Source organism: Galeopterus variegatus, unplaced genomic scaffold (assembly GCF_000696425.1).
Source record: "Galeopterus variegatus unplaced genomic scaffold, G_variegatus-3.0.2 Scaffold6803, whole genome shotgun sequence".
NCBI classification, from domain to species: domain Eukaryota; kingdom Metazoa; phylum Chordata; class Mammalia; order Dermoptera; family Cynocephalidae; genus Galeopterus; species Galeopterus variegatus.
In genome coordinates, this window is record NW_007732914.1 from 109304 (window position 1) to 119854 (window position 10551).

The following is a 10551-nucleotide window of genomic DNA, read 5'->3' on the forward strand; positions in this document are numbered from 1 at the left end:
CCCTCGGGCGGGAGCACCGCCGCGCTTCCCAAGCGGCGCACTTATCCAGTGCGCCACCAGGCCGGCCCTATTTATTGTTAATAATATTAACAGAAGGGCCCTACCCTGACACAACAAAGAAGCTTTTTGGTGTTTATTCTAATACTCTTGAGTTATCTGGATTATTGTTTTAATTTCCACTTGCATTTTCTCAAATTATATATCACATTTCATTCATACTAAAAGACCATTTTTTCAGTTTAACATTCTGAAATTGGTTCCACTTTACAATTAATGGAATCTTAGATTCAACCAAATATAGTTTATTTTAAAAAAATAAACTCTATTGAGGTATGATTTACACACAGTAGTTACCATTTTAAGTGTACACTTTGTTGAGCTTTAACAAATATATACTAGTCATGCACCCACCGCTCAGTACTGATATAGACCATTTCTTTCCTCAACCTGAAACTTCCCTCCCGTTCCTTGTGTCAGTCTTTTCTCCAGCCTCTGGTTCCTGGCAACTATTGGTCTGCTTTCTAACATTAATTTAGCCTTTTCTAGAATTTTATACCAATGAAATAAAAGTCTTTTGTGCCTGGCTTCTTTCGCTTGGTATAATATTTTTGAGATTCATTTATGTTGTGTGTGTATCAGTAGTTTGTCCCATTTTATTGCTGTCTGGTATTCCATTGTATAAACATATAATTTATTCAAATTGCTCATCCAGGCTGCCCTCCATGTTGAGTGCAGCCCGGCAGATTTTCTTCCTTTAATAAAGCTTAATCGGTTAAAAAAAAATTGTTTATCCATTCATAGGTTGATGCACACTTGGGTTGTTTCCAGCTTTTGGTTATTATGAATAAAATTGCTGTGAACATTCAAATACAAGTCTTCATGTAAACATATGTTTTCATTTCTCTTGTGTCAGGAATGGGTTTTCTGGGTCAAATGGTAACTGTATGTTCAAGGTTTTGAGAAAGTGCTGAACAGTTTTTCAAAATGTTTGTACAACTCCGCATTCCCATCAGCAATGCATGAGAGGGCAAATTACTCTACGTGTTTGCCAACACTTAATAGGCCAGTCTTTTAAAATGTTAGACATTCAAGTGAGTGTTTTATAGTATCTCATTGCAGCTTTATTTTTCTTAAGGTTCATTGAACTTCTTGGAACAGTGGGTTTATGGCTTTCATCAAATTCAGAAATTTTCAGCTGTGAAATATTTCTTCAAAACGTTTTTTTTTATTCTGCCTCCTCCTCTCTTCCCTAGACTGCTTGGTGTTGTTTTACAGGTCACCACCGATGCTCTGGCATTTTTTTTCTGCCCCATTGTTTTTCTCTCTGTGCTTTGTTTTGAATAGTTTCTAAGGCCATATTAAGTTTACTGATCTTTTCTTCTTCAGTGTCTAATCTGCTGTTTATCCTATCCAGTGTGTTTTTCATTTCAGATAAAAGTACCATTTGCACACTTTTTATGTTTTCCATTTGTCTCCTGATTACGTTGTTTTTCTCTTCCTTCTTGACCCTATATAGTATATTTCAAATTGCTAAATTTATATCCTCGTTTGATAATTAAATCATTTCACTGTTTCTTTTTTTTTTTTTTTTGTGGTCATGGGTCATATTTTCCTGCTTTTTTGCCTGCCAAGTAACATTTGATCAGATGAGAGATATTATGAATTTTACACTGTTGACCTCTGGATTGTGTTGTGGTTCTTTGAGCAGTGCTGATCTTCATTCTAGTGTGTGATTACTTGGAATGAGTTGAATTTTTTTGAGGCAAGCCTTGCTTTTCAGCCTTTTAAGGTGGGTTCAGAGCAGCCTTTAGTTAAGGGCTATTGTAACCCCACAACTAAGATGTTTCTCTTGTGAGGACTCTACCTGATGTACCCTATATTACACGGCCTCTTCTCTCTGGCTGGTGGGGACACTAATTATTCCCAGTCCTCAATGGGCTCTAGGGATTGTTTCTGCACAGCTTTCCCGTGGTTCTTTCCCCACCTAGCCTTGGGCGATGACCTCACATGCCCAGATTAGTTAAATCCCCAAGCCTTCGAGAGTTCTACACTGTATTCTCTTCTTTTACAGTGAAGTCTCTGGCTCCCCCAAATATCAACACATTTACTCATTTGCTCAATTATGCAATACTTTCCCCACCTAGCCTTGGGCGATGACCTCACATGCCCAGATTAGTTAAATCCCCAAGCCTTTGAGAGTTCTACACTGTATTCTCTTCTTTTACAGTGAAGTCTCTGGCTCCCCCAAATATCAACACATTTACTCATTTGCTCAATTATGCAATATAAAAAAATGTTCTCAGAATTGTTATACCTATATATTTAAAACAAACCTATTAAAAAGGGTCCAAGATTTATTTGCAGTTCTTTTTTATTCCCCTTAGATGAGAGTTTATAGCCAAAGTTCTGTATTCAAAAGTGACTTTAGTTTGGTGTGTCTCCACCCCTCATTTCAGTGCGGTACATTATAGTACTTCTGTTTCTGTTTGCATATAATTTAAGTTACTCCCATCCATATTGATTTAATTTTACTTTTTGAAATGGAGAACTTTACTTTTTTTTTTTTTTCCTTTTTGTCTTTTTTTTGTGACCGCTAACGGGATCGCAACCCTCGGTGTCGCGCCTGTACCGCGACCGGCAACGGGATCGCAACCGTCGGTGTCGCACCCGCACTGCACTCAACCAGTGAGCGGACTGGTCTCTATATGGGATCCGAACCCTTGGCGGGAGCGCTGCCACGCTCCCAAGCACCACACTCTACTGAGTGCACCACCGGGCCGGCCCGGAGAACTTTACTTTTTGTAAAGTAGAACATTATGTAGCTCCCCAAAGTAAAATTTATACCAAAAAAGTATATTCAGAAAATGTTGCCCTTTTCCCTCTTTTCCTTATCCCTCTCACCCTGCTCTCCTGTACTCTTTGAATGTAACCAACTTCATTGTTTTCTACTTTTTCCTGTGCTCCTTTATGCACAAATACTCATATTTTCCCCTTCTTTCTTATGCAAAAGGTAACATAATATACATACCCTTTGTACACTGCTTTTTTTCACTAAATAACTATTCATATCAAGGAAAACACTTCTTTTTTTTTTTTTTTGTCTTTTTCATGAATGGTAAGGGGATCGCAACCCTTGGTGTGGTGTTCTCCGCACCGTGCTCCAGCGCCGCACTCTCCTGAGCACACCACAGGGCCGGCCCAAAGAAAACACTTCTTATCAGTTCTTATAGATTGTCCTCATTTGTTTACAACCGCATAGCCCTCCATTGGTGTATGTACCATAGTTTATTAAGCCAATATCTTGTTTGGGCATTTAGATAATTTCCAAGATTTTATAATTGCAAATAATACATTTATATATTTATATTATTGAAGAGTTATCAGAGCAAATTCTTGGAAGCAGAATTATGCAGTCAAAGGGTAAAGACTTGTATAGTTTCATTAGATATTGACAACTTATGCTCTATAGAGGCTGCACAATTTTACATTCCCACAAGCCATTGTATGAGTGCCTGTTTCCCCACAACTTCAACAAAGTGCATGGTTAAGCTTTTAAAATTGTGCTGATAGGTGAGAAATGATATCTCCATGTACTTTTAAATTGCATTTCCACTTTTTTCATTTTTCTCCAAAATTAGACTACTATGATGGACTTAGATTAATTATGAATAATTGCCTATGTCTGGAGCGGGGCGGGATGTATCCCCAATTTGAGGTCTCTCTTTCTTGTATCTGACAAAAATCAGGGTCTGGTTAGCAGCAAAGAAATGCATTTGTGGCAAGGGGTAATGGCTGTTGTGTAAGCAAAGATGAGGATCTTTCATAAACACACAGGTGTATCTACCCAGAGTTTGCCTGTGCATGTCTTTTAACATGATCCTTTAAGGAAATTAACATGCAAAAATCCAGTGAGTAACTGGGAAACATCTGGTACATTTATTAATACTGACACTGACTGGCAATAAATATCAAGAATTACATGTTAGAATATTCATTTTAAAATAATAAAATTATTTTAAAAACTAGGCTTGAGATAAACTCTGAAAGTCAGGATTGGAAAGTGACGACAGAATGGAAATTGGAAACAAAATGCTTCAAGAGTAATCAAACAGAAGCACTGAATACAAATTACCAAGAATTGATAATCAAAGGGGAAGAGAAAAAGAAAGATATAAAATAAAATAAAATAAAATAAACACACACACACACACACACACACACACACACACACATGCACACCCAAAAAAAGAAAGAGGAAAGGGGAAGAGAATAACAGAGGAATTGTGTTTTCTAACTGTGAACATGGTAAGACAAGATATTGTGGATAAGAATTAAATACAGTAAATAAATGTATTAAATACTGACAGAAAGAAAAGATTTCACTTGATGCACTGCTTGAGATCCTGATTCTGACAGCTACTTGCCGGGATGCATGTAAAATAAAAACATGGAGAGTATTAATAAAAGCATTTGAGAGTATTTAACAGTTGACAAATCAACGGATACTGAGATTACATTGCCTGAAAATGTTCCATGATGTTTCTGCACACATAACCATTGAAAACAACACTGAAAAGAAGTGCTAGAAAAGCAAAAATTACTCGGGGTTTACCTATTTTTACATATGATCATTTCTTCTATGGGTTTATTTAAATCTACTAAATCTGTTACAGGCCAAAAAAGTGAAAATCACTCATAATAATCCTATTCATCTATTTCAGGATTTCTCAAGATTTTTCTAATTTTTAAACTACAAACTAATATTATGTGTAATATATATTAACATTATATTGTCTTAATAATAATTTATTAATGTTATAATTTATTACTTTCTGAAATCTTAAAGTAACTTTGCTTATTATCACCAGATTTACTTTCTACAGGGAAATTGGTTAATCTTTGTCTAATATTAAACTGTAAGGTTTGTTTATCTGTCTGTTTATAATGTCTTTTATAAGCAACTGAAGTATATTAAAGAATATACATGGTCTTTATTCTTAGTTCCCAGCACAGAGCTTCAAAAACCCTTGGAATTTCCTGAGTGACAGAAGCGTCTTTGTTATGCTAATGAGGTGACTCAGAGGGCCCTGGGGTCTTGTCACCAGAAAGACCAATCTCGTGATTAGTTAGTCAGCGCTGGCCAGCCTGACCTCTGAAAAGGGGAGAGGGGAGTGGAGATTGAATTCAACCACATGACCAGTGATTTAATCAATGACTATGTAATGAAACCCCAATAAAAAAACTCTGGATGCGGAAGGTCAGCAAGCTTCATGATTCATGAATACACAGATGTGTTGGGAGGGTGATGTGCCTGAATTTCACAAGCAGAGGGCATAGAAGCTCTGCATTTCTCTCCACCCTCCAAGACCTTGCCATATGCATTTCTTCATTTGTCTGTTCCTGATCTCTATCCTTTAAAATAAAACTGATATCATAAGTATAGTCCTTCAGTAAATTCTGTGAGTCATTCCAGTGAATTATCAAGCTTGAGGGGGTCACGGGAACCCCCAAATTTGTAGCCAGCCTGGGAATACCTGAAACTTGCAACTAGACTCTGTAGTAGGAACAGTCTTATGAAGGATTCGGCCCTTAACTTGTGGGTTCTGTGCTAATTCTAGGTAGGTAGTATCAGAATTGAACTGAATTGCAAGACACTCAGTTGGTGTCAAAGAATTGCTGACAGAACAACGCAACATTTAAAGATATCTTTTTAAAAAAATTTTTAAAAATCTTAATACTTCTTTTGACAGTTGAATTTATGACATTTACAGTCTTGGTTAATGCTATATTTGGTTTATTGCTACTTTATATAATACTTTTAAAAACAGTTGAGGAAATCAACAAATTTACAACTGTAAAAAAGCAACAATAGCCAAGCTAGGACTGCTAGAGCTCAGGGGAAGAGGAGGAGAGACCTACAAAATGCATGAAGGCGGGAGAAGCCATGATAAGAGAAAGAAAAAACTGCTTTGTTTGGAGCCCCAGCTGCTTCCAGTCTGGAACTGTTGAGAGCTTGGAGCAGGAGCAGGCAAACGCCACAGCTGTGCCCTTTGGTTGAAGTTGCTTGGAGGTGGCAGGGGAGAAGAGGGCCTTGGTGGCCTCCAGGCCAGAAAGACCAGCAATAGCGTTCCTGTGGACCCAAATAGGAGCAAGAAGCCACAAAAATTGAAAGAAAGGAGCCACTCAGAGGTTGATGAGTCATTGCAAGAGACTGGTGTGGGGCCCACCCATGGGAAGTGTTTGGAGAACGGGCAGTGGGGGAGACGAGCTCACCAGGAGAACACTGGGACACAGCTAGGATAGCTGATCTGCACCCCAATCAGCATAAGACCACTCTGTGTAGATTGCTCAGGAATATGGAACTGCAGGGGGTGCAGTTTTCTGAAAAGACTCAGGCCCAGACCAGAGTTTCTACACAACCCAGGTGCACCAGATCTCTTGAGAGCTGGAAGTACCTATAAAGTCAACCATTAAAACCTGAGCTGCACAAAAAGCCTTCCCCAGAGAATCAGCAGCAAAGCAGCAATTTAGCTCAACCACAGAGCTCAAGTGCTGGTCCCCACAGGAAGCTCCCCCATTTTAGAAGTAAGCAAAGGACAACAAATTAGTTCCAGCGCAGAGTGTAAGTGGTGGGAACAGTGGTGGGAACAGTGGTGGGAAATAATCCAACACAGAACTGAAAGAAAAAACAAAGTACCTGAAACCAAAGACAAAGTTTCATATTAACTAGTAAAGTTCTAATTTCACCAAAGAAAACCTATAATACCTAGAAGGATCAGAAGTCCTTCTACCAAGCCAGAAATGCGGGAGGGTTGGGGGCCTCAACAATGCTCCCTGACACCCATAACCAATCCCGAGGGTGGGGAACGAGGGCCTCAGCCATGCCCCCTGACATGCGCAGCCAGCCCAGCGATGACCACCAAGCCACCACAGGAAGTGCCCTCGGCTCTCCTGAGCCAGGGCGGTGGGGGGCTGAGGGCCTTGGACATGCCCCTGACACATGCAGCCAGCCCAGCGATGCCCATCAAGCTGCTGCAAGAAGGGTCCTGGGTTCCCGAGATGGGATGGTGGGGTGTGAGGGCTTTTGCCACACCCCTGTGACATCTGCACTCAGCCTGGCAATGACCAAGCCATCGGGGAAGCTCCCCAGTCTCCCCTGTGGGAATGAGAGGGGGGCCCACAGGCCTCAATCCCACCCCCCCTTCTTCCACCATCCCACTTCCTTCCCCTTCCTCTCTCCCCCTCCCTCCCAACTCCCCTGCAACAACATCCTATAATGTAAAAAATAATATTAATAAAATTTTTTTTTTCCTTTTTGTCTTTTTTCGTGACCGGTAACGGGACCGCAACCCTCAGTGTCACGCCCGTACTGCGACCGGCAATGGGATCGCAACCCTTGGTGTCGCGCCCGCACCATGCTCAACCATTGAGCGGACCGGTCTCTATATGGGATCCGAACCCTCAGCAGGAGTGCTGCTGCGCTCCCAAGCGCCGCAATCTACCGAGTGCGCCATCGGGCCGGCCCTTAATAAAATTTTCTTTAAAAAATAAATAAGTAAATAAAATAGGTTAAAAAATAAAAACAATTGAATTTTAAGTTGTCATAGTCATGTGGTAATTTTTTAAATGCATGGGTGTAATTTATATTCTTTCATAGTTTGCTATGGAAATTAACTCCTCATTTTCTTTTGGATCTTGGACACACGGATATAATTATGCTCTTCCTTATTTCACAGTACATTGTCACCAAGTCTGCAACATAATCATTGTTTTCCCCCTTCATTCATGATACACGATCTCATTTCTTTCCCTTCAATATATCTGGTGTATGTCCTTCAATTATCCATATACAATATGTAGTGTGATTTTTATGTGCATTTAAATATATTGGTATTATGCTATACATTTCATTGTTTCTTCTTTTACTAAATGGTGATCATTACTGTTTGTAGTACTTAACTTCTAATGAATCTTCCAAGTATTTAGTTTTTAACACACTTCTATATGTATTCCACTATATAAATCCATCTATTTTATCCATTTCCCTAATACGATATACCTTTCTGAATTTTTGCTATTCTGATGAAAGTGGTATCTCACTATAATTTGTATTTCTCCTCTACTAGTTAGTTTGAACATCTCATTATACATTTGTTAGCCATTTGGGCTTCCACTTCTGTGATCTGCCTATTCAAAGCACAGGATGCTCAATATTGCTTTGCTTGTTGATTTCCAGGAGAATGTTCTATGTTAATCTCTAGTCAGTTTTATTTTATTTTATTTTATTTTTATTTTTAAAAAGATGACCGGTAAGGGGATCTTAACCCTCGACTTGGTGTTGTCAGCACCACGCTCAGCCAGTGAGCGAACCGGCCATCCCTATATGGGATCCGAACCCGTGGCCTTGGTGTTATCAGCACCGCACTCTACCGAGTGAGCCACAGGCCGGCCCTCTAGTCAGTTTTATTTGTGGTAAATTCTCTGTCTGCTTTCTCTTTGAATAGAAATTTTCGTTTTTGTCAAATCCATTTTCTTTTCTTTTTTGTGCTTTTTGAGTATTAAAACTTCCTATGCCTGGGTCTATATTTAATTTATCAGCTCTCATTATATATTTGTTCACTGTGAAAAGTAAGGGACAAGCTAAAGATGTATATCCTAAATGCAATCATGAGGAAATATAGCTCAAAACCAAACTGAGGGACATTGTATAAAATAACTATGATTTTCAAAAGTATTAAGGTCATAAAAATCAGAGAAAGACAGGGGAAATGTTCCAGGCTAAAGAGAGCTGACAGTAAGATGCATTATATAATTCTAACCTGGATCCTTTTTCTGTAAGGCCCATTATTGGGACAAACAGTGAAAATTGTATGGGGTGAGAAGATTAGATGATAGTGATGTATTGGTGTTAATTTCCTGACTTTTTTTTTTTCCTTTTTGTCTTTTTTTTACTGACCGGTAACGGGATCGCAACCCTCGGTGTCGCACCCGCACCGGGGACCAGCAACGGGATCGCAACCCTCGGTGTTGCGCCCGCACCGCGCTCAGCCAGTGAGTGGGAACCTGTCTCCACATGTGATCTGAACCCTCGGCAGGAGCGGCACTCTCCAGTGCGCCACCGGGCCGGCCCTAATTTCCTGATTTTGATGATCATATTATTGTTATGTAGGAGAATTTCCCTCTTTGTAGGAAACACATTACATTAATCAGGGGTGGTGAGGCATCAAGTCAACAGCTTTCTTGTTCATCTGTTTTTAGTTCCTCATATCCAAATAGAGGTATCACCCACTTAAAGTCAGGAATCCTTTCCCGAAAAAGTCATTCTGACTTTCAAGAAAACCAGAACGTGAGCCTACCTCCCAATATTTTAAGGGGAAAAATTATAATGCACATAACATCAACCCCATATTTTCAACAAATTTCCTAAAATGTAACAAAAACAGGATAAATTATCCATGTAAAATGCTTAAGAGACAGCTTTCTGATCACCAAACGATGTTTCTTTCCCCCCATTAACTCATATTTATCATTTCTTTGTGCTGGAAATATTCAAAATCTTCTCTTCTAGCTAATTGAAACTATACAATAAATTGTTAGGTATAGTCACTTTACAATTGCTATAGGAGACTACATATTATTCCTCCTACGTAGCTTTCCTTTTGCATATGCTCACAAACCTTTCACTATCCTCTCTCCCCCTTACCATTTCCAGTGTCTGGTAACTGTCATTATACTCTGCTTCTATGTGATCAACTTTCTTAGCTTCTGCAGGACAGAGAACATGGGGTGTTTCTCTTTCTGTTCCTGGCTTACTTCACTTAACATAATGTCCTCCATGCTCATCCATGTTGCTGTGAATGACAGGATTTCATTTTTTTTTTATAGCTGAATAGTATTCTAGTGTGTGTGTGTGTGTGTGTGTGTGTGTGTGTGTGTGTATGTATAATATTTTCTTTATCCATTTATCTTTTGATAAACACTTGATTCATTCCATATCTTGGCTATTGTGAATAGTGCTGCAAGTAAACACAGGAGTGCAAACATCTCTTCAAGACATTGATTTCCTTTCCTTTGGATATATACCACCCCATAGTGGGATTGCTGGGTCATATGGTAGTTGTATGTGTATTCTTTTAAGTTGTATGTGTATTCTGTATGTGTATACTTCCAGAGTATTTACCATAATGGTTGTACTAATTTACATTCCCATCAACAGTATAGAAGACTTCCCCTTTCTCTTCATCCTTGCCAGCATTTATTTTCTGTCTTTTTGTTAGTAGCCATTGTAACTGGAGTGAGATGATATCTCATTGTGGTTTTAATTTGCATTTGTGTGATTAGTGATATTGAGCATTTTTTCATATACTTGTTGGCCATTTATGTGTCTTCTTTTTGAGAAATGTCTATTTAGCTCACTTGCCCATTTCTTGGTTGCATTATTTATTTTCTTGCTATTGAGTTCCTTGTACATTCTGGATATTAATACATTATCAGATGCATAGTTGCAAACATTTTCTTCCATTCTGCAGGTTGTCCTTTCACTCTGTTGAT